Raw genomic sequence first — 27978 nt, 5'->3', positions numbered from 1 at the left:
ATACTCAAATACTCCCCCCAAAAGCTAGGAAAACGTTAATATTCTTCAATTTGAAGCCAGAAAACAGTTTTGTTTCCTTCTGTTTCTTTGTCCTCTCTCGTGCTGCTTTGTTCTCCCTGCTGCTCAGTCAGTTGAGGAATGGATACCTAATGCTTTTAAAACACTGTTTAACTGAAGAAAATGAGTCAGCTTGCTATCCAGCTCTTTGCATGGACTTGTCACTGTTTTGAAGTAGTGTTTGTTTAATATGCTAAGCATATGTAGAAACCACAGGCACCTGGAGGTACCATCATTTTCAGCATCAAGTTGAGTGCAGGTGAATTCAAACTGGTCATAGTTTGTTGCCTGTCTCCTCTTGTTACTTTTTTTTTTTTAGAGGACACAATGTTCGAGAAAGTTTTGGCATGTACTGAAGTTTGTTGAACCCATTCCTCAAATATTTGCTCTTTAAATATTGTGATGTTGTAGGGATCATTACATACCAAGTTTCTACATTACAAATATACACACAGTAATAAACACAAACTATATGTTTGATTGTTCATGGTACTTGATTACTCATGAGACTAAGGTAATAAGCATGTGTTCCCCATCAGTACTTGCATACAGCTCTCAAATACTAATGGAAACTATATGTATTAAGCAGATGTGAGAGACCACACTCACAACTTGAAAAAGGTTTCTGCTTTGCAAGGCCTTCTCCCTAAGGGAATTCCAGTTTTCTGTGTTTCATGTTGGAATGGTAATTTAACTTCGTATAGTGTAAATGTAAGCCAACTTGTGATGATGTGACTAACTGAAAATTACTTTTCATAGCTGCTACTTTTTCAGCTGCGATGCAGAAGTTGCCTTCAATTAAACTTGAAACTTCTTCAGTGACAGTAAAGTGCTGTCTAAAATAACTGATAAAATACATCTGGAAGTGGAATAAAAGCTGGTTTTAGACATAAGAAGGCATTGTATCAAAAAGGTAGTCTCTATGCAGGGGTTAACATTTGTATGAATAACTGAAAGGTATTGAATAAGACCTACCTAATTTAATCTATGCAAGATATGGTATTTCATGGAACATTCACTTGACAGTGGCAGTCATGAAAATTTAGAACATCAAAATAGTGTGAAAAAACTTATTAAGTACATTTTCCAACATAGCATTTTTTGTTGTTGTTTTGATGAAAAAAATTATCAAATATGTTGCTTTCCTCTACTTTCTGTTGTAAAAATCTACTCTGCTGTATCACAGACCCTTAACCAAAACCTTGTAATGTTATGATTTTTTTTACCTAACATAGTCAAGAGGCTGTCTGTAGCTGATGGTCTTTTCTCTTGGGCCTTCATAGATGTGCAATAATAGGAGATAATTACTAAGCTTCATTATCTATTGCTTCTTTATATAGGTAGTTGCTTGACTGACAAGGATAAAGCATCCTAAAGATGTTCCTTTTGTGTCTTATATTGGGTTTCAAAGGAGAAAACTCTAGACAGCCAGTTTTGCATGAAGGATACAATAATGGTATTGTATATGTTATTTCACTTGAATGTTATGTTTTGTCTACAGGCAATTTATAGGTGGATTTATAATATGCAAATAAAGGCTTTCATTTCCAAACCTTCTGGTGTAATAGTTTTGAAACCCAGCTATTTTGGTGTAGGATGCACAAAGGTCTGAAGAATTTCTCCCATATTGCCAGGTTTACTTTTGGTTGTGTCTAAGTGCATAGCAATGGAAATGACTGATGAGCAGGTTTTTGAAATCATCAATGTATGCAAATCCCACCTGCCTCTTTTTTCCTCTCCAGAGCTTTGAAAAGAACCCAAGGCACAGATTTTTAGTCTCCTGGTGTAGCTGGTAGGCTCTTCTGCTTGACATTAATAGTCAATACCATCATGATTCCTAAATGAGGCGATTTCAACTGTAAGTCATTAAAAGGTTGGTAAACAGGCTATCCCCCAGACAAGAGTAATGCATGCATCTGTTCTGTGTCAGCTGTACTTAAACAGGTGAGACTGAAAAAACAGAAAGTGGTAACTTCTCTCCATTTTGGTTGTGTAGGGTCCTTGTTCTGTAAGAGAAATTTTTGTCTGAAAAGTTTATATTAAAAAGTGAAAATATTTAAAGAGTCAACACAGCGCTGACTTAAAGGCATATGCATTGGCAGAGTGATTGGTTATTTAAACTTTGCAGTGAAGCAGGTAGTTTAAAACTCTAGACGTTAGTGCTTAGGACTATCTCTGTGAAGCATGCAGTGAAAAACTGAATCTGATGCCCTGTCTCTCCAATTTACATAAAACCAGCACTTCAACCAGCCACAAATTTATTCTGGATATTCAATAGAGAGTTGTTTAATATTTATTTCTACTGTAGCTGAACATTACAGGCAATCAGAAATTGTAGTTTGGTTTACATTAATTCATGATGAAATGCTTTCTTTGATTCTTCAATCATTGCTGCAAAGGTGGATCTCAAACCATTTAGCAAGAATTAATAGTGTTCATATTAATATATTATTAATTACTGAAAAATTAATAGGAATATTATCTGCCACACTTTTAGAGACACTAGGATGTAGAGGACTGAAGTCTTGACTGGATAGGTCCTTTCACATGCCTTTTGAGCCTTGTCAATTTATATCAACTGAAATCTGGGACAGAGGAGGTTAAGTTATATACCTAAAGTTGCCCATTGAGCTAGGAGCAGGGTCAGAAATAAACACCAAGAATCCTGATTTCTAGTCACCTTGAACTGCTGCATCACATTCCTTCCTAGACTTGCTAGCATCTCAGTAGTATGCAATACTGTAAATAGAATTTGTTTGCTGTCCATCTTATTTTTATATTTAGTGCTAAGCATGAAACAGTTGTTAAAGCTTGCTTAATGTTTGGAGGGGTGCATTACCAACAATCTTCTTCATTATTTTCTTTTTATTGGTGTTTTTTCTTTCCTTATCCTCTTTAACCTCTTGTTAAAGAAAATAATAGAAAGTAAATCCATAGAAGATGTTTACCCACATAGGAAAAACTGGAATATGTCTCCCTTCTTCAGTAGTCAGAACTACAAAAGAGATTATGGTGGTGGGAGAAGAGAGCTAACCTTGTGTATGAGGTCAGGGAAGGGATCTTATGTACCAATGCTGAATTTGACTGACAAAATAGCAGGATTATGTTTGAGGCGAGAACTGCCTTTTTTGTTTGGCAACACAATAGGATCCTCTTCCTTGGTGGATTCTCAGCACTACTCAATATAATAACATGATAATTGGTCCCAAAGATGGAATAAGATTGGATGGTGGTCTCTGAGGGCCCAGTTGTGTTATATCTAATTTAATTATGTTTGATACTGACTTTTTAATACATATGGTAGCTATTTCCTTGGCTTGGAAGTAAGGCGTATATGCAAGCTTGATGTTTGCTTGGTCCCTGTTCTAAAAGCACACAAATTTATTCTTAGGAGAAACCCCAGCTATATCTGTCTCATGTCATGCTGTATTCTAATTCAAAACTAAAACTGATTTGTTCCAGAAGATGTCTTGAAGCATAAATATGTTGTGGCTTGTGGAAATGTGGGAGGTGTGATGGAAAGAGCAAATGTCTATAGATTGTACTTCAAAAACACACTGCAACTTGCTACAGAAAAGACATAGTAAGTTATTGCTGCCTTGGAGCAACAATCCACAGCAGGCATTCACCCCTTTGCATGGGATAATATAAACATTTTAGTGGACTTATGAGTATAAAGCAGCATCTGGAGATGATGAGATTGTGTAAGACTAATTTTAGAGTCTGAATTAAACTAATTCCATAGTTACAAAAGTCACTGCCATGTTCTATGCTCTTGTTTAAAAGATGTCTATGGACTGTGGCAATACCAGATTTTCCCAACCAAATGGAAAAGAAAAGTCTAATGCACTACTGTTGGTAGGGGTATGGTGGGCACTGGCTTACTCAGAGGATTATGAAAATCCCTCATGAAAGATATTTATGCAATCAAGTTTCTGAGGCAAGTTCCTTCTCAGCTGTTAGCATCTGGGTTCCATTTCACCATGAATAGGTGACTGTCTCTTGAATTTATTTGTTTCTCACTTTTCAATAGAAAGTATAGCATGTATTCCTGGTTGGGTGTGTGTGTTTGTTTCTTTGGGTTTCTTTTCTTTTTTTCCCCCCCTCGTATTTCACTACTGTCTTCCAGCTTAAATAAGCATATTATAAATTAAACATAGTAATAAAATTAGTGGTGATGTACTAATGGAGTAGGTAGGGAAATAAAGTTGTTTGAAGTCAGTTTTGGTTTTGGAAATCTAGCTTCCTCACCTGAAGTATCTGAAATACTGAAGTGCGGGTTTGTTCTATGTTTAATTTCTCTTTTTTCCTCTTTCCCCTAGTGATTCTTACTGGTGAAGTGCTTCCAGTGTAGCAGTGATAGTTGGTGAAAGTTCAGATAGTAGAAGGCTCAATAAGTGAACAAATGGACAGCATTGTAGGAGCTCAGAGTCTCCAGTGACAGAGTGGTATATATGACTTACAATGTTATGTCATAGTTTTGGCTATTGCCTCTTCCAGAAATGGCTGATGCACAAGTGGAAGCTGAAAGTTATTAATCATCTCACAGTGATAGCTGCACAGTGTTCTACACATATCACTTTCTGGGACCCTATGGCAATATGCTTATGGCTTGGGGTTGGATAGGATAAAATCCTGATTCTTTTGAAATCAATTAAAGCTTTACAATTGACTTGAAGTGAGGAATCATTTGGTCATAGAGAGTAGTGGGCCAAAATTATAGTACTAAACATAGAAGAAATGAGGGTGAAAAGAAGTCACTCTAATTGAATAGTTGAAACTAAAAAGCAGAACAAACAAACAAAGCCTTTGGACGATATGTCCAGTATCCTTTCCACCAGCTCCCCAGCAAAACCAAGGTAGTTCATGACCAGTGAAGCCTACTTTCCTATGGATTAATTTCTTGAGGTTAATTGAACTTTGATATTTAAAACAGTGTGTGGGTCTGACGAAAGTTTTTACTGTGAAGTAATGAAGCAGTTAGAAGGTCTTTTTCTTCTACAGATTTTCCATATTTGCTCATAGGGATGCTGACAAAATTTCTCTATTCATTTGACTTATATTTGAGAAGGGATAGAGATCTCAAAGCTACTGAGTTTCTCAAAAATACACCTAAAACCACTGATCTTAAATTTGATCAATATTGGCCAATGATTTGAAGATATTTTAGATGGCATAGATGCACACAGTGTAATCACATATACACTCAGCTCCCTAAACTCAAAATCAAGGTAAAAAGAATAAATGTGCTATTTCTAACAGAGAACCCCTTTTAGGAGCAACCAGAGATTTTCTACAACAGGAACTGTAAATATGCTTAGCTGTATTAATACTTCATTTATAAGATAATAAGAATTCTAAGCAGTTTTCTAGAAGGAAAGAGATATGTATTCATCAGCAAAGCTCTACTGTTTACCTATTCCAGTGCTTCCCTATGTTTCTTCATGCATTGCCCAAGGCTGACAAAAGTTTGTTTAAAAGCAAAAGAAATGCCAGATACCACCTCCCTCTCCTGCAACCACCCTGGAGCAATTATGACAAGAGTATTTAACTTTTACAAATCAACATGACACTAAGAGGACCCACCCTCACAAATGACAACAGGAATAAATTTTCAATTAGCTTTCCAAGAAGGAGAAGGTTGCATGAGCTTTCTGCTAATTATGCAGTATTTGAATGAAAAGCCTTTATGTTCTGCCTTTAAGTGTATAGTCTTGTATTTTTTATGTCAGTGTTTTAAGTGCCTATCCACCATGGTTTATCGGCATCCTGATCTTGTCCTGTCTTGGCTAAGTTCCTTGCTGGCTTTGTTGAGAACAACATCGTTCCCTTCCTGTCATTCTCAAATTTTGTTACTAAATTCTTTGTCTGTTGATTTGGCCATATTACCTTCTTTTCTGCCCCAAGGAGCTGGCAAAGCTTCACTCCAGCCTATATTTTGTTTCTTATCTTGTACTGTTGTTCTTTTCCAGCCGTGCTAAATTCAGTGTTGTTAATGTCTTTCTAGACCTATCGCTGCAATATTGCCTTTCTTGTCTGGTGCAATGCGAGATATGAATTCACAGGGCACACAGTCTCCTTGCTGAGGAGGAGTTGCATTTTCTTTACGGGGGCCTGCAAATTCATCTCATGATAAAGGCTTGCTGTGCTCCTTAGAGAGAGAGGAGAGAGACTGTAAAAACTGTTAGCTTTGTCTCACCTCTCTGCCATTTTAAGATTTCAGACTTCTCAGGTGTAAGTAACTGTCTTTCTTGTAACTTCCTCAGTGTAAATGTAATTGCACGTTCTTTCTTGGTGTTTTAGACATAATGGAGGTCTCCTCTTCCATTTCAGTTCTAATGTTAGATAGGAACATTGGGCATTTGTTGTGCTCGCCATTACTCATTTCATTTGTAATCCTTATTGATTTTACGGTGGATTATTTAAAATCTTTTCCAGGATCTTTTCTTAAACTGTTAATATACTTGAGGGCCAGTGAGAGGGGCAGGTAGTTAGTGAGATTTGATCTTGTGCAATATCAATGACTTCCACTGGTTTCTGGTAGCAGGCTGTTGAACAGCTCATGGAAATCAGTTGCTGCACAACAGCCTAAGACAGAGCAACAGGCTCAGAATTCATGGTTTAGAGTTTTTTGTTTTGTTTTGTTTTGTTTTATTTTCCATTTCTGTTTCGGGTTTTTTTTTCCCCCGTTATCCCTGTTGGGTATACATACTGAATTTGAGATACACAGCAGTGCTTCCTGAAGGCATTCAGATGTCAGGAGCCAGACCTTCCCCTTGTCCTTTACTCCATATCAAGATAAGTCACACACTTTTATATTACATAAAAAAGGTTGGGTCCCCTTTCTATGCCTTTTGGTTTTCAGTGGAGGTATTGTGATTTTTTTACTGAACAAGGTAATTATCATCACATGCAGTTTTTGGGAATAGCCAGCAACCCTCTGTGGTGGGGTGAGAGGAAACAAAGTTTTGGCTTAAGTACTGTGGCTGAGTTTAGGTGTAAATGCTGCAAAACTGTAGGTGCTGTGTTGGACTGTGGTACACACCCAGTACTTTAGAAGCCTCCATTGGATTTTAACATATGTATGTGCTTTGTTTCTGTTGCTGCAACTTTTCTTTGGCTTTTTTTGAATTAGAAAAGACATGCCAACCTCCGTGCCATATGCCTATTACTAATAATGCTTATGTAGTTTTTCAGTCTCATATACTTTCATATGTAAATTGGCTATCGAATTCCACCCTCAGTTTTAACCTGTAATAACTTCATTGTTTACAGTGCAATTTGCACTGGTGTAATTTAGATGAGAATCTCGATGCATATGTAAACGTGTGCATGTATGCACACATGTAACGCCTGCTTTCTTACATATATATACACACACGCTTTCATTTTACAGTTAAAAATGAGTGAGAGGGAGAATCTGTTGATTATTTTTATGCTGAACAATTTTAGAGCAACTAGCAAGAGGAAAATAAATAATTTGATATTGTAGATGGATTTTGGAGTCATGCATGCACATGCACTCCTTTACAGTGTATTCTGGTTCTTGTCAGTCCCAAGCAGTAACTTCTACCCTTTCACCTGACTTGCAATGCTGAAGTTTCTGCGAGCCTCGAATCTCATTTTTATTTCACTTTGGGGAAAATGGAGGCAGAGATGTTTAAAAACAAAAAAAAAAAAGAGAAAAGAAGAAAAAAAGGAAGCAAGAAACCCTCAAAACTGCAGCCTCCCCAAGCCCCCACTTCTATACCACCCATCCAAACATGGAACATATTTTAGCAGAAGTGCCCCAGCTCTATCATATGTGCTGTGCAGAGTCATCATGGCCATGGTGCATAGCTGAGAGCCGGAAAGCAAACAGCTGCTGTAGCCTGATTTGAGTTAAAATAGTGTCAGTGTTTAGTCTGGCGCAGTGCTTCAGGAGAGATTGGCAGCTGGGTCAAACAAAGTCATTCCATTGGCTCCCTTCCCAGTAAGCTTCTGCTAGTATTTAGGTACTAGTGCAGCCTAGGCCCCTTTTCTCAGGGATAGCCTAACATCTGACCGCACCCTCTTTGCTTTTTAAAAAATGCCGTTTCACTCTTTAAGATAAATCCTCTATTATACAATCTGCCACTAATTGTGTATTAAGACTGTTTTTCTCTCGAAAGCTGACGCATCCTGCTCTCAACGTGGTGTAGAAAGCAGGCTGTTACAGTGCTGGATTAATAAAAGGGGCCTTTATGGTTTGTGAAAGAATATCTGTGCTTAGGCAGGAAACTTTTTGATCCACAGAAAAGCCAGACGACATCTAGGTAAGGCCATGAATCAAATCTGCTTTTATGGGATAGTGGTGCAGAGAGCGCTGTTAATTGCGATTGCTTAATGTTTGCATGCCCGTTTTGATAAGCTTTTTAGAAAGTTTAGGAACTAGCTGCTCCCACGTATGGAGCTCTTTCTCTCCTCCCCCCTCCTCACTCCTCCTATGCCTTTAACGCTTGCAAAATCTTGTAATGAGCTGCTTAGTTTTCGCTGAAATATGTGCGGGCGCCTTGCTTCTTTTTGGAGAGGGGTTTCTTGCAGAGGCGCACGGCAGAAAGTTCTGCTGTCGGACCCAAATGCTGTTAAAAGTGGAGTGGCTGGGGAGAATTTACAGGGAAAGCTTTCAACTGTTACAGACTGCCTGTGCAATCATTTAAAAGTAGTTGGAAACTGCTTTGAACTAACAAGGGTTTAATTACGGAAAAGTTTAATATGGCGATGGAAGGAATATTAAGTAAGTTGTCTTTGTCTCATACTTTTTAATTTTAGTTGTTGCTTTAGCCTGTTGGGTCACATTTTTTGTCAGCGCTGAAGGCTGCCATGAATTGGTAATGAGGGCCCCTTTTGCACATGATTTTGGCACTTGGCCAAAATCAACTTCCCAACGGCAAGCTTTCTCTAAAAGAACCTGAAGCATTTTTTTGTGATTAGGAATCATGTCTGAAAGCTGCCACAACCAGTTGTGTAGGCATGTCAAAATTACTTTATACAGTATATGTGAAGTATTGGGGGGGGGGGGGGAGGGGGGGGGCAGGTTGTCTGTTTTTTCCTCGTGTACCAAATTGTTGCTATTATCATTCTAAATTTCCGCAGCTTACAGACACCCAAAAAACAGGCTACAGGGAGCTAAGGCATAATGACAATCGTTGGTACCTTTATATTTTTCAACATGCCAAAGCAGCCCTAATTGTCACATTTAAGCAGGATACAGTATTAGGGGTTGCTTAAAACACTTGTGGACGTAAAGCAGATGAATCTTTAAACTTTTAATCTAGTCAATTATGCTCAGTGAACAGTAAGTAATGACATTTTCGAGAAGTTTCTTTGTTTGAATTGTGCAAGTGAAGCTTTTTGGTATAACTATTTAAAAAATACATGCCTAGATCTGTTGGGGGGAAATTTGCAAGGAAAATCTCGGATGTGCCTTTGGATTTATCCTGATTCCTTGAAATCTGGATATGGGTCTGATCTATGAGACAGGGAGCAGGAGCCGGTTTGTCCTTTGTTGTTGAAAAGGGGGAAAAGGAGTTAGTCTAAACATTAATAAGGAACTGTGAAAGTTCATGTTTCAAGTGTGCTCAGACTTTAGAAACTTGTGGAGATCATCGGTGCAATAAATGACTGATTATTCCTTGCTGATACTATATAAACAAGTCTGGCACTGTAAGTGAATACATTATTACTGTACACTTGAACGTTTTGTGAATTTAATCTGTATTTAACAAAGCAACTCAGCAACTGGAAATTAAGGACCTCCTATTATATGCTGTGTATACTCTACCCCAGAGTCTTTTCCATGTGCGTTCAATGTAAAGACAAAATGCGTTAGGCAGCATTTTTATTAGGCATTTTTATTTTACATAACAGCACTTGTGGCTATAGCTGAGGAGTTGCTTGTTCCTATATGTTTTGTTTACTTATAAGCAATACCATACTTCAGCAGCAATATCGATGTGGAACAGCCTTTTCGCACCTTCCCCTACCCCCTGCCCCCCAGCTTGATCCCTTTTGCAGTAGTTCCTGCTGTTAAAATGGGCTTTACAGGTATTGTCTTTCTTCTGTTAAACCATACATTTTCTGTAAGGTGTTTGTGTGTGTGCATGTGTGTGTGTTTCCTTTATTACATAATGCAAGACATAACTAGATTGGGAAAAAACTTGAGCTTTATAGACTCTTCAGTATCTCTCCTTTCATATAACTTTGCCTGGGAGAGTTTATTCATTGTTACATTGCAGGAGACTGAGTTGCAATACTCGAAAGTCTCCTATGAGTTTAACTATAACACATTGGATTTACAATGAAAGAAAGCAGACAAGGTCAACATGATGAAAAAAATAGATGGAGAACATTAGTAAAATAAACCAGATAGGACTTAATTGCATTTTTCTGGGATTTTTAAAAAAGTTTTACAATAGGGAAAAATACATCAAAGTTGAATCCTATGTTAATGTAAAGCATTGCCAGAAAATTACCATACTGGGTGCAAAAGTAAATGTGATAGTAGAATTATCACAAATTGTTATGGAATTTATTTGCTGGTGCATGGAATTAATTTCTCCTGAGTTACTAAATTAGGTACAGTTAATTTAAGATATGCATATAAACATGTAGTTACTGCAAAACTAACTTTCAAATGTTTTACTGTGATATTCCTAGTTTTACCTAGAAGGTTTTAATGTGAAATAATGAACACATGCTAGTGCACTGCTTCTAGAGGTTTTCATTTCTGTTTTGGTTGGTAAAGGGTTGTGTTATAAATCACAGCAGGTTATGCTCCAAAAACTTTGTGAGCAGTTTCTAAATCCAGAGTCAAATTTTGTCTGATAGCATGCTTGAAGAGTAAAATCTAATATATAAAGTAACAGAGAGTTTTGCTTAAAAACTTAAAACATTTGTCTTTTGATTGCAGACACTAAATTAACATTTTCCTTCATCAAGAAATCTATTGTCTGTATGGACATACAAAGAAGTCATGTTTCCATCAGATAAATCAGCATTCTGTATTCATAAGTATAAAGTTTAAAATGTATAGATACTGTATTCTTTTTTTAAATCCCAAACCAGTAGATTAATGTGTCCTCTTTATAGTTAGGTTGATAAATAACTGGTTAGTTACTTTTCCTGAGACTACAAAAGGTGAAGGATATTAAGTATTCTCCAGTATGCCATTTTTATTTTTAACAGCCCTCAGGAATAACATGTCTCAAATCTTTCTACTTGGAGGGCTATATGTTTTCTATTTGTTTGCAAACATATCATGAAAGAGTGCAATTATAAAGCTTAACTTTAATGTAATTTTGTATCCTAGATTTTACTCCATAGAACTGTTGAACTCCCAGTTACCCATTTCAGTGCAGTAAACCAATTTATTCTCCATTCAAAATACAAATTCTTGCTTTGTAGTTGGCATTTTTAATGACTGTTAGACATTAATATTTCATGGCTTAGTAGTGCATTATAAGTGGTTATACATATGGTTATACATTTGAATAAAAGTTACAAATGTATTTATAAAATACTTTCACTTATATGAAAAAAAAACCCACTTTCATTTTATCGAAAAAACATGAGGTCTTGTAAAAATAGCTTTTTTCCTCAATAGATTCTACAGTGTGTTTTAAAACTTTAGAAATTAAAACAGACCTGTTTTGTTTTGTCTTGTGGAGGTTTTTTTAGCAAGCATTTAATTCATATAAACTAAGCACTTTGTTCTATATGTTCTAAATTCCAGCAATGAGATAAATAAATTGCTGGATTGGATGGAACATAATTATTGAATTTTGGCAGAACTTCAGTGAACTCTGCCATGAAAGATTAATGTACACAGTGTACTCTTAGATTCTAAAGTAACGGAGTAAGATAAGGGGAGTGCATAACAGGCTCCAACCTTTGTGGTTTAGAGAAAATAGAAAACGACGGGCAAATGTTAACTTTTGGTATAAACTGCTAATGATAATGTTTTGTCATCTGGGTGATAAAACCTACAGGAGGAAGACAAGAAAATCCAATTTAACACAAATTCTCTCCATTTCTTTCTTGCTCTGCTTCCCATTTTTCTATATTAGAATAGCCACGATTGCTCTGTATCCTTACAAAAAGGAGAATGTAGCAGGTAGACTACTTGCAGTATCCAGTAATGTAATGTCCTAATGAAATCCCTCCATATCAGCATGTCATATGTGATTTTTCACTACGGTTATGATTTTGGTTTGTGATTATGCTACGGTGTTTTCAGAATACAAGTAAAATTGCAGTGGCTGGATGAAAGCTACATGTAGTCATAGTAGTGTTTGTTATTACTCCCTATCTCTTCTTTCTCTACCAAACCTTGATAGTTTAAAACATTTGCTTTGATTGACAAATTGTGGTTATAATCACAAAATCATATTCCTCATGGCTTTTAAATAATTACTGCACCCAAATAATGTTTTTAATTGAGAACAAAGATGCATTGTCCTGCCAGTCAACAAGCTCCCTTGGCAGGACCAATAGGATTGCAAAGACTTTTTAGTATTTTCAGTTTGCTATAGGAGAGAACGGGCACGACATCAACCCTGCTTTGGGGAAAACGTCTGTGGCTTTGTCAGCAGTATCCTGCTCCCGGGACTAATCCTTCTGCCTGCTCAGCCTCCCCGGCACCCTGTACCTAAGCCCAGGTGTTTTCCCTTCTGCAGATGTGTGCATCCCTGAGCACCAGCCCCTAGCCCCAGAGCCAGTTTCCAGTGGGTCTCAGGGATGGCAGCGCTATGGGCAGGCTCCAGCGTGGCTGCAGGTGTGCTAACTAGCTAGTTATGGGGGTATGGCTCTGGTGCACCCAAAATGCCTGGAATCAGAGGGACTTAGGCAGGGAGGATGCATCCATAGTGTTTTTTTCTTCTCTGTTTGTTTGCCTCTTGCTTCCAGACCATTAACCTGCTGCTAAGGCCGAGTGCATTCAGCTCAGTGTTTTAAAATGGCACGTATCCAGGATCTTGGATATATTTCATGACTTCAAAGACATTTCTGCTCTCCTTCCCAGTCACATCCTTAAGCTCACGATGACAGCGTTAGGAGTGGGATAGTTAAAGAGGTATAAGGGCAAGGGTCTGATCTAGGGCCCATTGCAATCAGCAGAGAATCCCCTTGACTTTGCAGATGTTTGGATCCAGTGCCCTGTGACCTGGCTGCTCTGGGATGCCAAAAGCTTCCTCTTCCCCCTTAGTTGCTGGTGGCACTAGTGTGACTGGCACTGCCTTCTTCCTCAAGCAGCTTCATTGTCTTCATTGGCACTCCTCGAAGAAGACAGTTTACTGAGTAAAAGGCTTGAACATGCCTTCCTTCTGCTGTAAAGAAGCAGATGTTCAAGTGCTTATTTTGCCCATTTGCAGTCTTTTCCCTCATCCTTCTCTCATTGTAAAAATGGCTTTTGTGGCTGACCTTGATTATACCAATTTGTATCACCATTTCAGGCAGATTTCAGAAAGTGCAGCTACCTGTCTTCTAGTGTATCCCTATTTAAATACTGCGTTAGATACTGTATGTCCAAGATGAAATGAATTTACATTCTATGTCTATTATTTTGATAATTAGATATAATTTTCTTTCAGTAAGGTTGATTTCAGGATACCTTCATCTTCAAACAAAAAAAGTATATTTTTATGTTTTGTAGTGTACCGTAGAGTGCTTCAATCTTTGTTTTCTCTGAAAGTGTATTTAGTTGGAAAACCTTTAACAGGTTATATTCAGTGTGTGCCTGTATTTCTTTTTCTTTTAGGTTTAAGCAGTTCACAGAAATAAACATTTTTTTTTTAGCCATCTAAAATTGTTACTACAGATAACAAAAGAATAGGAGGAGGAATAGTATGCCTTCTTTGCATGGATAATAAATGAATTTGCAATGTGAAATCAAGTTATGCTTTTACAGCAGCAGGGTTATGGACTGTTAACATATTCAATGTCTTAACATAATATGAACATTTTTGCAAAAGTTATATATACGACCCAGTGAACACCCCCTACATTATTTTAATGCATAATAGTTGGGTGAACGTTTAAATGTCTACCAGGTGTCACATGGGAGGCTCTGAGATGACAAAAAAAGGTGGATTAAAGCAAATCTTACTGTTCCCTCTCTGCTGACCCAGAGAGTCCTGCCTGCCGCAGAAGCAGCAGCTCTCCTGGGTGGTGTGAGACAGCGGCACTGGGACTCTTCTGTGCCTTGGTGCGGCTGTGCGTAGCAGCGGGGGGAGAGCGGTGGGAGGGCAGGAGCAAAGCCAAGGTATTCACGACTGTACAGATCGGTTGTTGTTCTGCCTGGTAGAGAGGGAGCATAGCGGCTGTCTCAGGATCCCGGGCTGAGGTCTGCTTTGAGTCTTTCTCAAAGCGGGATGAGTTTCTTTCAGCTGCAATCCCAGAGCCCTTGGCAGCACGCAGTGAAGTTACATGGGCAGCGCACTGGGAGAGGGCTCAGTCCTGTGAGGAATCCTCTGTGGCTTCATGAGTTACCGCAAAACTTAAGTCCTGAATTAAAGGCAGAAAATACTAGACAAGTGAATGTGGTTTTTCAGATGTATAACAGCGTTGAAGCTTCTCTTTCAAGCATAGTAACTGATCAGCAGATTAAATTATGCTAAAGTGATGTTTGGGGTTTTTTTTAGTTACCTGCACATTGTATGGGTCAGCATAGCAAATTATCCTAATATATAGTCTGTAAAATTGTGTACTTTACATTTTGCGAAGTTACACATACTGGTGTCCATTTCTGATGAGTCTGTCCCTGGGCATGCCAGGTCTCACAAGGGCTGAACATTACAAATGCTCAACCTTTTCCTTCCACTACGACATACAAAATTTTGCGTGTCAACATTACACTCTCCCAAAATATTGAAAGAGTGTTGTAAAGAAGAAAAGGATTCCACAGACGTCTGAAACATCTTTTCTTTTTTTGTCAGAAATGAGGAACAGTGATGTAAAAAAAGCTGTTATATTTGGGTGGAGCAGGGGGGAGTAGGGGAGGAAGGTTAAGTTTAGAAAACCCAACCTAGTCGTGTAACTCACAATGTTCACAACCTATGAAAATATTTATGACAGAATTGAAATACTGTTAGGCTGACAAACCACAGTTGAAATTGCTTTTTGTAATCTCAGAGCGTGGCTGAAGAAGCAGAGTATTTGACTATAATACTCCTGTATTAATAGTAGGAAAGAAACAAATATTTGAAAGGAATTCCAAGTACTTACAAGGTATCTTATTTGGGGGCATACATTAGTTTGCTAAATTCCAAGTCCCAGACTGGTAATCATGATTGTTAATGTATATCTTTTATGACTTTCAGAGCAAGAGAAGCCAACTGTAGGAGCATGCGTATTGTGATATCCTCAGTGGTAAGTACCCTAACTGCAATCAAGTTTATTACATTTTTGTAGAGTAGAGGCCTTTTCAAGACCACACTTGCTGCAGCTTAGTCACACAACAGCTTCAAATGTCATTCTGGAATAATAGGGTAGTAATGTGATATACTCTATAATGAAAATCAGTGTAAAACACAGGTGGTTGCTAGCATTTGTGTGGTCAGATATAAAAGCTTCACTATGGGTACAAGCTACTGCTTTCCCACTTGAGGAAAGTATAATTAAAAGTGGTTTCCAGATGTGCTGGCACACATCTGCCACTTTAAAAAGTGAATTTTGCACATACAAACTGAACTGTGTTACATTCATCATTATAAAGCTGTTGATGGGTTTTCAGGTAATAAATAGGTTGGAAGCATCAACACCACTGCTGTAAGACTGAGGTGTCTTTAGAAAACAGACAATAGCATTTTATGTTCATATTGTGTTCTTAGGATTTTCTGTGAGTAGTTCATAGCTGAGCTGTGGCAAATATGCAAAATCTATCTGGACAAAAGTTAACATTTATTTCATTAAAATATGAGAGGTGATTCCTTGCTAGCAATTTTATTTGCTACCAGAAAAATGCAGCAAATTTGGGCTTGTTTGTTTGTTTGTTTTCAGTGCAGTGAAATAAATGCTACAGTAAAACGTCAGATTTCAGTTCTTTTTTCCTAATTTTCAAGATGTGTAAATAGTCAGAAAACAACAAAGATATAATGTGCTGAAAAATGACCTTTAATTTGTCTCAGAACAGAAAACAGAAGAAACTCTGTACTTACAGGCTTACATAATGCATCCTTAGTTGAACTATCTGGAAAAAAAACTGAGAACGAAATTCAGAAAAGGTGCTAGGCTTTAAAAAATTGTTGAGAGGAGATTACAGATCTTTTGATTTAGCTAAATATAGATTTTTAGGACAAATTGTTTGTCCTAATATCCACTTGAATTCATTAGAACTAGTATTTCCCCTGGAAATGTTGTTATTAAAATAAAATCCCTGTTTCAGAAGAAAGTTTTTGCAACTCCAGAAGTTTTACTTACTGCTGCTACTTGGAACTAGCACAAGGGAAGAATTCTGTTCCTACTATCCTCTTAATGACACTTTTTGTAGCACTGCACCAATTACTGATACCTATGTCTTCTAGTTAATTTAAAAAAAACAATGAAGGCTGGGACCTACTAGCCTGAGGGTCTTGGACTGTTGACAAGGCCACTAAATAATAAGATTTTTTAAGATACTATGTGTAATATTGACTGACCTCTGCCTATATTTCCTCTTCTTACTTCCGCAGATGTGAGTCGTAGCATTCCTTGTCAAGTGAGAGTCTAATCCTTAATGTCATATTTCAGGGAAATACTGACACTGAGTAAATTAAGTGTATTCTGGATGTTTCCTTTTAGTTGGACTTTTCCACATAGAAATTGCTTTTTCCATTTAAACCTGCCTTTCTTGACTAAGCAGAGTTGAAACCCTCTTTTTGAAGTGTGTAAATATTGGAATACTTTGCAGAAGATGGAGCTAGAAAAACAGCTGCTCAGATCAAATATTTTTTAATATAAAAGTTAACATGTAGTCCGTACTTAAATTTTTGGATTAACTTCTCTGTATGAAACTTTGTACGTTGTTGAAAAGGCATTGACAGATTCAGTGAGGGATTAAAAATGTAGCTTTGGTAGTAAAGATAGCAAGCTGTCCTATGCGTTCTTTTCTGTAATAACGTAACTTGGTAAGGTCCTAGTGCTGGTAAACGAGAGGCTTAAACATTTTCATATCTCTGAGATAGAGGGTCCAGATCAGCACATGGCATCTGACCTGTGCCCAGGACATCTTGAGGATACAATGTAATAGATGACAATCAATAAGAAGGATATTAATAACTTTGCAGTGAAAATGCTGATTTCAGCAATATTGGCTGCTAGTACAGCAGACCTTTTTTTTACATTGGGTATATTATAAATGTTCTGTCTTCTAATTTGTGCTACCAGTGACTGTTTTACAAATATGTATTTACTAACACATGCACATACATTTAATATTAAATCACATTTAAATCACTGTTTACCCAGAAGGTAGGATTTTAGCACCCAACTGTTATAAGTCTTTTTTTTTTTTCCTGGCAAAAGGCCATTTGATATCAAACTTAGAAATGTCTACAAAAATACAGACATTCAGATGTGAAAACGTGCAAAATGAACACTACCTAGGCACTTAACTCAATCTGTTGCAATTAAGACTTGTTAGTGGTCACTCCCCTGAACTGACTATTCACGTTAGAGACCAACCCTGGGCGGACCCACAGCATAGCTTGCAGTTTTGTACATAACCATTTTGTATAAAGGGTCAATTTTCAAAGAATCTCAGAGGGGTTAGACAAAATAAGTAGCATACTGAAAAAATAGATTTAAATAGTGAATAGTGGGGGCTTTGCATCCTTAGTAACTGCAGAATTTTGAGTGTTGATTAATCACATTCTTATTAGCTGAAAAGTAAAATGCTGACCTGACTGGAGGAGGTGTCAAAAGTCTTTTGGGGCTGTGCATCAAGGGACATAAAGAAGGCAGCTTATTGGATGGCAAAGATCTTGCCTTGACCGATAGACACAGAAGACAACCCACCAAGGACGTATCTCCCCTCAAGTGCAACAAACCTATCCAATGTACTTATAGCAACTTAGGCAGTACTCTTCTGTGATATAAACCTCTACCAGACACTGAATACAATTTTATAAGAGGCCAGTGAGTTGATGGCTGTGAGTGGAGAAACTGTTATGTATATATGATACCATTGCTGCTATTTATTGCCGATTTTGCAAGGACATCCTTTTCTGAACATCTATATCCTTGGTTTTGGTAGTATTCCAGAGTTCAACAAGTGCAATGCACCCTAGTTCACCCAGAAAAATTTTGAAAACCCTTGCTTTATATTGCATTTTATGTCTATTCATAACTTTTTTTGCCTTGGGCCTTGAGCTGTCGATTTTAATACTTTCTTGTAAATCAGGATCATTGCCAGCATTTCATACATCTTCCAGATACCTATTCTTCACCCTAAGTTAAAGACTTGTGTCTGTGGCTTCACAATTAGTTGCTACAAGAAAATAGTCTATAATGTTAGAAATTGTTGACTAAGGCCTTGGGAAGAGTAAGCCACAGAAAAAAGAAAAGTCTTTAATAGTAAGACTATTTTAAAAAAATAAATCCATAATGATGAAAACATTCAGGCAAAAGAAAGAAAGATACATTCAAAATATTTCTAAAAAAATATTCTTCAAAATTTTTCATGAAATGACTTTACAGAACTTGAAGATGGATCAGAAATAATTATCATGTGTGTCAAGAATTTTTTGAACTTTCAGAACTTTCTCCATTCTGAAATAGTAAAAAAAAGATAAAAAATCAATTATTTTATAAATAAAGGTCAGGGGGAAGGTGAATCAGCTCACCTTAATTATTTAATATCAATAATTTTGAAATATTTCATTTTGGTTTGTTTTTCTACATATCTATATTAGTCTTTGGAGGAAATAATTTAAAAAAAAAGGGAATTTTGAACTTTAAACCAGAACTTTTTCATCTTGAAAATAGCTAAATTGGATATTTGAGCAATTTCAAAACACTGTCTGCTTTTTAAATAGCAAATGAATTGACACATTTCCTTGCAAATTACTTTGCTTTTAATGAACCAGCCTTTTCTGAGGCAAAATTGTCTAAAATATTTCCTGCTAACTGTATCACATGACAAACATATTATATATTTTGTACTTCTTTAATCTTTTTACTTGTGGTTTTGTACAATGTGAAACCTTAACAAATTATCAATTTAAGCCTTGAGTTTTCTTGTTCCTTCTTAGAGAGAATGAAGTACGTGATAGCAGAAATATATGGAAAATCTAGTTCAAAGGCTCTGGCTGTGGATAAGCCTCATATATTCATGTAAATAAGACCACTGAAACCACCAAAAGTTGTGTGCTTAGGTCAGTATGTATTACACCATTATAAATAGACCATATATGAGACCTGCACACAGGTCATTACACTGCAAATAAGCTTGAATACAGCCATGCAGTAAGTTGCTGCCCTGAGCTTTCATCTCATTTGGATTTTCCCCCAGTGCCTGGGAAACCTGTGCAGTACACGTCTGTAGCCAAAGCAGCGTTACTTACTGCAGCATGTCTAGCAGCAAGACAGAGTCCTTGGGAAACAAAAGGTGTGGAGGCCCCGCATCCTACTGTCCGGCTGTGTGACTCTAGTAACTTGTTTTCTCCTAGCTTCAGTCCTCCATTTCACTGGGCTGAAATCCCTTGGTATTTTGCTGTTTTCTAATATCATCCTGTTGAAATGTTTCAGTGTTGTTTAAGGAAGGGTTAAAGACACAGCTCTTAATCGGGTTGTCAGTCAAACTGATCATACCATTGCTTTTTAAATTTCTTATGAAGGAATACCTGCTCTCAGCCAGAAATGTGGGCACTGTGCCTTCTATTCTTGTGCAGGGTTGTCAGTTGTGACACTAGCACAGAAGACAAATATATCCCCTCCTCACCTGTTTTGCTAAGACCATTTCTATATTCTTATAGAATAGCTAATCAAATGCTTCAGAATTGAGATTATTTCTGTTCAGTGCTGGTTCAACTAGTAGAGACACTGAAGAACAAATATGTTCTAAATATTTATTATTTGCATTTTTCTGTGATGCAGCTAAGGGAGTTTTTTATTTTGAGCTATCCAGTCTCTTGTTAGAACTGGCTTCCAAGTTTAGATGATTAAAAGGGATATCTCTGAGAAGGTTATATCTCTGAGAAATGAGCTTTAGCCACTTAGGAACAGGGCATGAGTTTCTTTGTCAGTAGTTCAGTTTAAATGGATGTCTGCACAGTGAGTGCAATTGCTATTGCTGTTCGCTGCTTAGTTGTGAGTGTCTTGGTAGTCTGGAGTGCGATATCCCTCTTTGGGCACTGTACAGCAAGACGGAGGCAGAGTACAATGATGATAATCAGAGGTCCTGAAGATCTGATTTGAAAGGAAAGTTTGAATTAAGTGAAGTTATTAGCCAAATAGGTTAGGAAAGACAAGCATAATGGGTACTGCCTTGCTGAAGCATTATGGACTAGATGATCCCTTGTGTTCTCTTCAGCCTGTCCTCCCATTCCCTTCATCATTTCCCCCATTCTCCTATTACTTCACCCCCACCCAACCCCAACACACACAGTTTTTTAACATTTCAGGGAGAATTTGTGCACAGAGCTTCTCGTTATTAAGCTTGTAAACAGTTGGTCAGAAAAATTTAACTTCTTTCATTATGATAATATTTCACATCTGGCAAACTGATTTGTAGGGCAAGAGCCACTTCAGTGGATGACATTTGGGAAAAGAAGTATCTTCCGCCTTTATCATGGCTGATTTTGCAGTTCTATTTCCTGGTAAGGTGCCTGAATACCTGCATTGTTTTCTGAAATGTGGAGGAACAACACTCTTGGAGCTCTTGGTCTAGGAGCAAATTCTCTGTGTTCTGTTTCTTCTCTATCCATAGGTCCATTGTTCCCAGAGGCATCTGAAACATGCCACTGAAAATTCAGTGGGAAAGCCCCACTTCAGTAAAGCTTAAATAAACAGGACTACTTACTAGCAAATTGTGGATAGATAAAAAAAAAACCAAACCAAAACAAAAAAAAACCAACCCCAAACCCAAAAGCCTGACAAATTAGAAGTTATTTCAGCTTCAGTATGGCAGCTTCCTAAATGGCTAAGAAAGTGCCTATGGGAAGATCCCATACTTACAGGGTAGTTGAAGATAAATTGGGGGTTGAGCATTGTGGTAATTTTGTTCGGATTTTACTTTAGCCTTTTCTTACCACTAAAAGAAACAGATGTGTACAATGCATGTCTAACACTAAACAAATCCTTTTGCACATACAGAAGATGAGTACATGGAGCCTGTGTTTTGGCAATAGATTCAGTAACATACCATGAGTAAGCTTGGAGAACACACAAATGACAAACTCTTGATAAAAAATAGTAAACCGAGGTCTTGTTATGCTAGGTAGAGCTGAGGTAGACTACCATATCTTCCTTTAAAAGGTGATGGATATTGGACACTGACAAATGCATCAAATACAATCAAAGTTTTGCAGGTAGATAGGTAATTTCTTGTCAAAAGTGTTCAAAGTAATATTCGGACTCTGTCCTTTGATGTGAACTGGGGAGTTTGTAGGGCAGATTGTGTCTCATAACATGGTGAGAAACATATGTCTGTTTCCTTCTGAGCAACCAGGTACCTTAGTAAGTGCTGACTGTTTGCCTCAATGCTCTACAAGGTAAACTTACAGTGTGCTAGGAAGCTCTCAAACTGGAGAGCAAACAGGCTGGAGGCAAAACACACCAGGACATCCAAAACAAGTCTGTTAGAGTAAATAGAAAACATCAACAAAAATAGATGGAGTAAGGCAGCAGAAGGCGTGTTGGAGGTATTTGTTGTCTTTGAAGAAAATGAAGGAAATTCCCATTTGTGGTGGTCTGCATACGAGTGAAAAAAGAAAAAAATCCAACTGTGTGGAACACAGGAAAGAAGATGCTAAAGTAAAACAAGAATATAATTCATGATGGAATAAAAACCATGTGGTCTGAAAATATAGCAAGGATGTGAGCAAGGTAAGGATTCTAGAAGGCAAATTTAGGTAGAAGCAGGTTTCCATAATACATCCAAAAATACTAGGAACTGTGAGGATACTGAGTAGGAGGTGTGCACTAAAATCATACTTACTAAATAGTGTTTTCAAAGGCATATGGAACTCTATACAGTTAAAGATGCATCTAGATAACATTAAAAGATGACCAGCTGATCACCATGGTTCCTGGTGCATAGTTGGAAGTAAGTTTGGTAAAATTCATCTGGTTGCAAATTTATAGTAGTACCACAGTATGTCAAGAAGAATCTTGGAAAAGAGATTTTTCTAGTCAGTGACTGCTTGTTTTTAAGCAGTGTAATCTACCTGAGTGGTGTGGACTTTGAAAATCCACTCTTCTTTTTATCTTCTCAAGTAGAAAAGTTTCTGTTCCCTTGGGTTCCCTTAAAAAAAAAGAAAGGGAAAAGAAAAAAAAAAAGAAAGGGAAAAGAAAAAAAAAAAGAAAGGGAAAAAAAAAAATCACCCCAAAACACAAATCTTTGTATACATTAGAAGCAGACATACTTCTCTTTCTGCAGTGTTATCCCAACCACTTTTAAGTTGTAGAGGAGAGCATAGTTGCCTATTTCATTCCATAAACTGTTTGATCCTTTATCAGCCACAGTCCTCTCAAGTTTTTCCAGGGTGTACCTTCATTTTTTACTGCTGAATTCAACACACTTTTTTTGCAGGTTTTAGACAATGCATTTGATGTTGTCTGTACTGTGATCTTTTCTAGTGTGTGGCTGGTCTGCTGAGGTGCTGAAGAACATCTATTTGAACACCTCAAAGATGATAAACGAGGTTGAAATAATGGTAGGGCCACTGCAGGAATTAAGCAGTATCTGGCCTTTCTGCTGCCTTTCCGTGCTGGGCTTGTATTTCACTCAAAGTATTATTCAGCTTCTGAGCACAAAACAACTGATTTTTTTGTGGTAAACAGTTATTTTTGTATTCCTTTTAAAAATTAAGAAACTGGTGAGAAGGATTGTTATCGCCAAAAATCCCACAGAGGATCAATATCAAAGGAATCAGAATCTAGAAATCTGAGCTTGCAGTGGGAATTGAAGGAAACTCTGCAAGAGTATCTCTACAATAGATGTCAGACTTGTGATGAGGTTGTGGAAATCAAGGAGCAGAAAAGGAAACACATAGGGGTCTGTCATGACCTGAAGTTATGAAAAAGGGAGGAGGAAGGGACACCACAAGGAGGTGGATAATCCTAGGTAAGATTTCAAAGTTTGCAGAGCATACCCAAACCAAATCTCTGTGGTGTCTGACATTTTGCCTCTTACAAACAAATGCAACATTCCAGCTGAGAAGTGACTGTTGAAAAACCTGGTTTAAGCTGAAATATTTTGGTAGCATGTATTTATGAGTAATGACCCAGTAAGCAGTGAGAAATCTATCATGCAGTCTATAAAGTGAACTCATGGGTTTATGGTAGCATGGGAAACTGCTGATGTGGAGCTATCAGACCAGAATAACTGACAGATGAAATCAGAAGTGAGACTGCTGCTTTACTCCATCTGTGAGGTGGCATTTTTGGAAAACAATATTGAACAAGATTTTTGGTGCTAAGTTCTCCAAATATGCTTCCCCCCCCCCCAATCTCAAGTTAAATGTCAATATTGCTTGCATATATACAATTTTTACAATGTTCTGGAGTGAATCATGTGTCACCTTGCAGAACATCTTCCAGCCAGACCAAAGTCACCTTCCTCCTTATACACAACATGTGTAATGAGGCATGACTGAGAACAGGAAAGCCCAGCTTTCAGTGGGAAATATAGGAAATACCTGAAAAAAGATTTACAAAACAAAAGGGAAAATGGCCTTTGAGAAGAGGAGGCATCAGGGTCCGTTATCCTAGAATTACAGTACTAGTTCAGCAGTTTTCTGTTTATTTTCCAGTCATGTACACTCCTTTCTGTTTTTCTTCTTGATAGGTATACATACTCAAAGTCTCACAGTTAAAACAGACTGAAATTTTTGTTCTGTTGATTCTGTAACAACTAATCTCTTCTCAGCAGTTTAATGTGATTTCACAAAAGTTAGCAAAATGGACTATAGAAGACTGTATGCACCATACCCTGGTGGAAAATATACCAGAATCAAGTTCAAAGGATTTCTTTCCAACACATTACTTGAGAATAACTTACGAAAGAATAGTGGTCTTGTTATACAGATGTCTTTTCATTTATTTGGGTCCACTGATGGTGAAACACTTCAGTCTACCTCTGAGAACGCCAAAGTGGTGAGAAAGTGATTTTTACCACCTTATTAACAGCAAGCAAACAAAAATCCTAATTAAAGTTCAGATGGACTTTGCCCTGAAATTAAGAATTCAGTTTTGAAATAAAAGCTTTCCCTGTGGGTTTCCCATGGCTTTTTAATGAGATTTTTTTTTTTTCCTCTGTCACTTACTAGTTTAGCTACTGCACTTTCTTCTTTTATGTTTTTCCTTAGACCTTTTCCTTCAAAAGGACAGGGCACTCAAAATGCTGCAATATAGGCCTGTTGTGCTAGAAAGCTGTACAGGTGTCGTGGTTTAACTCCATCCGGCAACCAAGCACCACAGAGCCACTCACTCACCTCCCTCACAGTGGGATGGGAGAGAGAATCAGAAGGGTAAAAGTGAGAAAACTCGTGGGTTGAGATAAAGACATTTTAATAGGTAAAGCAAAAGCCGTGCACTCAAGCAAAACAAACCAAGGAATTCATTCACTGCTTCCTATGGGTAGGCAGGTGTTCAGCCATCTCCAGGAAAGCAGAGCTCCATCACATGTAACAGTTACTTGGGAAGACAAATGCCATAACTTCGAATGTCCCCACCTTCCTTCTTCTTCCCCCACCTTTATATGCTGAGCACGACATCGTATGTTATGGAATATCCCTTTGGTCAGTTGGTGTCAGCTGCCCTGGCTGTGTCCCCTCCCAACTCCTTGTGCAGCCCCAGCTTCCTCGCTGGTGGGGTGGGGTGAGAAGCAGAAAAGGCCTTGGCTCTGCATAAACACTGCTCAGCAGTAATGAAAACATCCCTGTGTTATCAATACTGTTTTCATCACAAATCCCAAACATAGCCCCATACCAGCTACTATGAAGAAAATTAACTCTATCCCAGCCAAAACCAGCACAGCAGGTATCACACACGGGTTATTGTCATTGGCTACATCTTCATTTTGAAACCCAGTCAGGAAGTTGCTTTTCTGGATTTTGAAACTCTCCAGTGCTCACGGTAATACCACTTTTGGGAATCTCACTTTTGTCCCAGGGTCACTTTTGCTTTCATCTTGGTCTGTTCTGCTCAGCCTCTTCCCATTGCTCATTCCCAGTGTTGCTCCTGCCTCTTTTTCCTTATTGGAAACACAGGGTAACCTTTGCATCACACATTCACTGGACACCTGTCTATTTGTTTACCAGCCTTTGATTGTTGCTTTTGTAAAGCTTTTGCTAATACTGGTTATGAGGCATAGTGTTTAAAAAAAAAAAAAAAAAGAGGTGGCATCATGTCATAAGGTTCTTCTGTTCAATTAAGTTATTCCAAGTTTATATATATGCAGGTGATTAAATGAGATCCTTGTGTGTTTTTCTTACAGTGCAGTGCTTTAGCTCAGCTGGGTCTGCCTTTACCCATGCAGCACAGTATTTCCTAACAGTTTGCATTAATTCCTTACTCTTATAGTTCAGTCATAGCTTCTGAAGAATTTCCTGTGGTGTCTAAGATAGAGATAGAGTCCACTTACTGTGCCCTCAGTGGAAGCATGCAGAAGTAGAAATTAATAATCATTTGTTGGAATCCTTTGATTTTGTGATATGGTTCTCAGGCATCCATTCTTGGAAAGATTGGGGGCTATTTCCATCACCTAACTTAAAAAGACACTTGAGAAAAAGAGGCAATTGGAATTACCCTCTGGAAGAACCCCTCTCTGTCCATCGATGGACATGGAAATGTGTCTTCTTAACTGAGGTAAGTTAGGTACCAGAAGTCAAGCAACAGGAGAATCATTGCCCTTTGTTTTGAGCTCTTGTAGCATAGGTTATTAAGCTTGAGGAAAGTTAGAGGAGGATTCTCATAACGAGTCTGAAGCAAATTTCCCACCTCACTCTTCTCCAAGGTTTGAAATAGTGAGCAGTCTTCTTATGCTTTGAAATCTGCATCACTTTTTCATTATGGACAGTGCTACGTGACTCCAAACAATGATCTTCCTCCTGTATTTTAAGCTGGGAAGAACAAGTTCTGTGTCACAGAGACCATATAGCCCTATGATATTTGCTTAAAGTTTGTACATTGCAAAATCGTCACTTATGTATCTGGAGATACATTTTAGTCACTTTTATTCCTGGAGACCAACTCTTAAATCATTATAGCTTTTATTATAAGTTTAAGAAAATGTCAATATCATATCTGAAGGACAAAGCTCAAGTTGGCTGGTGCCTTTACACAGTGCGGTACTCATCATAAGAAGGATGCAAAAGCTGCCATTTTTGTAGGAGTTTGTTTCAGAAAATAACCTGAGCATATAAAATAAGAGAGTTGAAAAGGAGATTGTACTCAATGGATTGTCCATTACTCTTCACACAGCACTTAAAGTTCATTCCTGCTTTTTTCTGCTCATTATGAATACACAGACGGCATCCTGCAAAACCTACTGTAATGCATTACTCTAAATGCGAGTCAGATAATATATGAAGAAATCTATTACGTATCAGAGGGTAGGACTGGAGGTGAAAAACAGACATGGTCTGAAATGCCCTTGTGTAGCTGAAGAATAGCATTTCACAGCAAGCTGGCCTCATCAGAAGATGTGAGCACAAGTATTTACAATATCTTTAGACAGCATCTCTCTCTAGGCACAATGATTCTCTGTTTCTTTGAAACAAGATGTCATATTACTTGAAAAGAATTATCTAGTATTTCATTACTGTGATATGAAAAATTTATTTAAAGAAGCAATTTTTCTTTAGGCCTGCAGGAGGAAGGTGAAGCCAAACAAAACTCTGACAGATGCAGGTTGGGGTAAATAATGCATTATAAACTACAGTTGCAAAATGATAAAGCAAACCATATAAAAATGTGGAAGTGGCAGGTAAACCATATTCTTGGAAAATTATTGAGCCAGTGAGGTCTAGAAATTTATTGCTTCGGTAGTGTTTCTTCAATTTTGTCTCATAAAAGTCAGTGATTTTGAGTTAGTCTAAAAGAATGGATATCCTGAGCTTATTACATGGACAGTCTGTTGGAAGTATAATCAGCACACATTTTGCGAACTGTTTTTTTACATTACAACGTCATGCTCTCTAAGATGACTTTCAAGTTATGCAGTGCTTATACTCACAGGTGCAGTAACTGCATGATAGGGCAGTAGATAGAACTTGTAGCTGTACTATACTAAGTTTTAATAAATCCTACAGCAATAATGAAAACTGATCTGCTCTTTCACGGCTAAATATGGCTCTGGGATTTCAGTATGTTGAGAAGTATTGGTTTCACAAGCAGCCATGTGTTTTTAATTCAGCAGTCTTAATTACAGGAAATTTAATGATAATGAATAGCAACACAGAATAAAATAAAAAGAAAAAAAGACAAAAGAGAACTTAGTTTCCATCCAAAAGGAAGAAATATTTTGGTAATAAATTACATTGGAAAATTCATTTGTTGTACTTGGAGCATATATGCTAACTGTTAGCAGTTGTCCTTTATTTCATTTTTGCTTTCCTTTTTATTTCTTCTTTGGTTTCCCTTTTATGGGTACAAATATCTAGTTAATAATTGGAAAAATGTTATGTTAATGAATGACCCTAAACAGGAAGGCAGCTGGTGTCTTAAGAGTTTGGTAATAGGATATCAGATTTTGTCACTGCTATA

The 27978-nt window shown here is 37.5% G+C and overlaps 1 long non-coding RNA gene across 7 annotated transcripts in view; it reads left to right on the top strand.

Annotated features, from left to right (window-relative positions):
- LOC142033702 (uncharacterized) overlaps positions 1–27978 on the top strand; it is a 276141-nt gene that overhangs the window by 130189 nt on the left and 117974 nt on the right. For 4 of the 7 annotated variants that reach the window (XR_012651305.1, XR_012651301.1, XR_012651299.1 and 1 more), the window contains exons 1-2: positions 8058–8351; positions 15393–15441. This is a non-coding gene — a long non-coding RNA (uncharacterized LOC142033702). Of the gene's footprint in view, positions 1–8057; positions 8352–15392; positions 15442–27978 lie in introns of those variants that run through there. The other 3 variants (XR_012651302.1, XR_012651303.1, XR_012651304.1) reach the window with 1 other exon arrangement.

The sequence above is a fragment of the Buteo buteo genome, chromosome 8 (assembly GCF_964188355.1).
Source record: "Buteo buteo chromosome 8, bButBut1.hap1.1, whole genome shotgun sequence".
NCBI lineage: Eukaryota > Metazoa > Chordata > Aves > Accipitriformes > Accipitridae > Buteo > Buteo buteo.
Note: the sequence above shows the minus strand (reverse complement) of the source record. Positions and strands in the feature narration are given on the sequence as shown.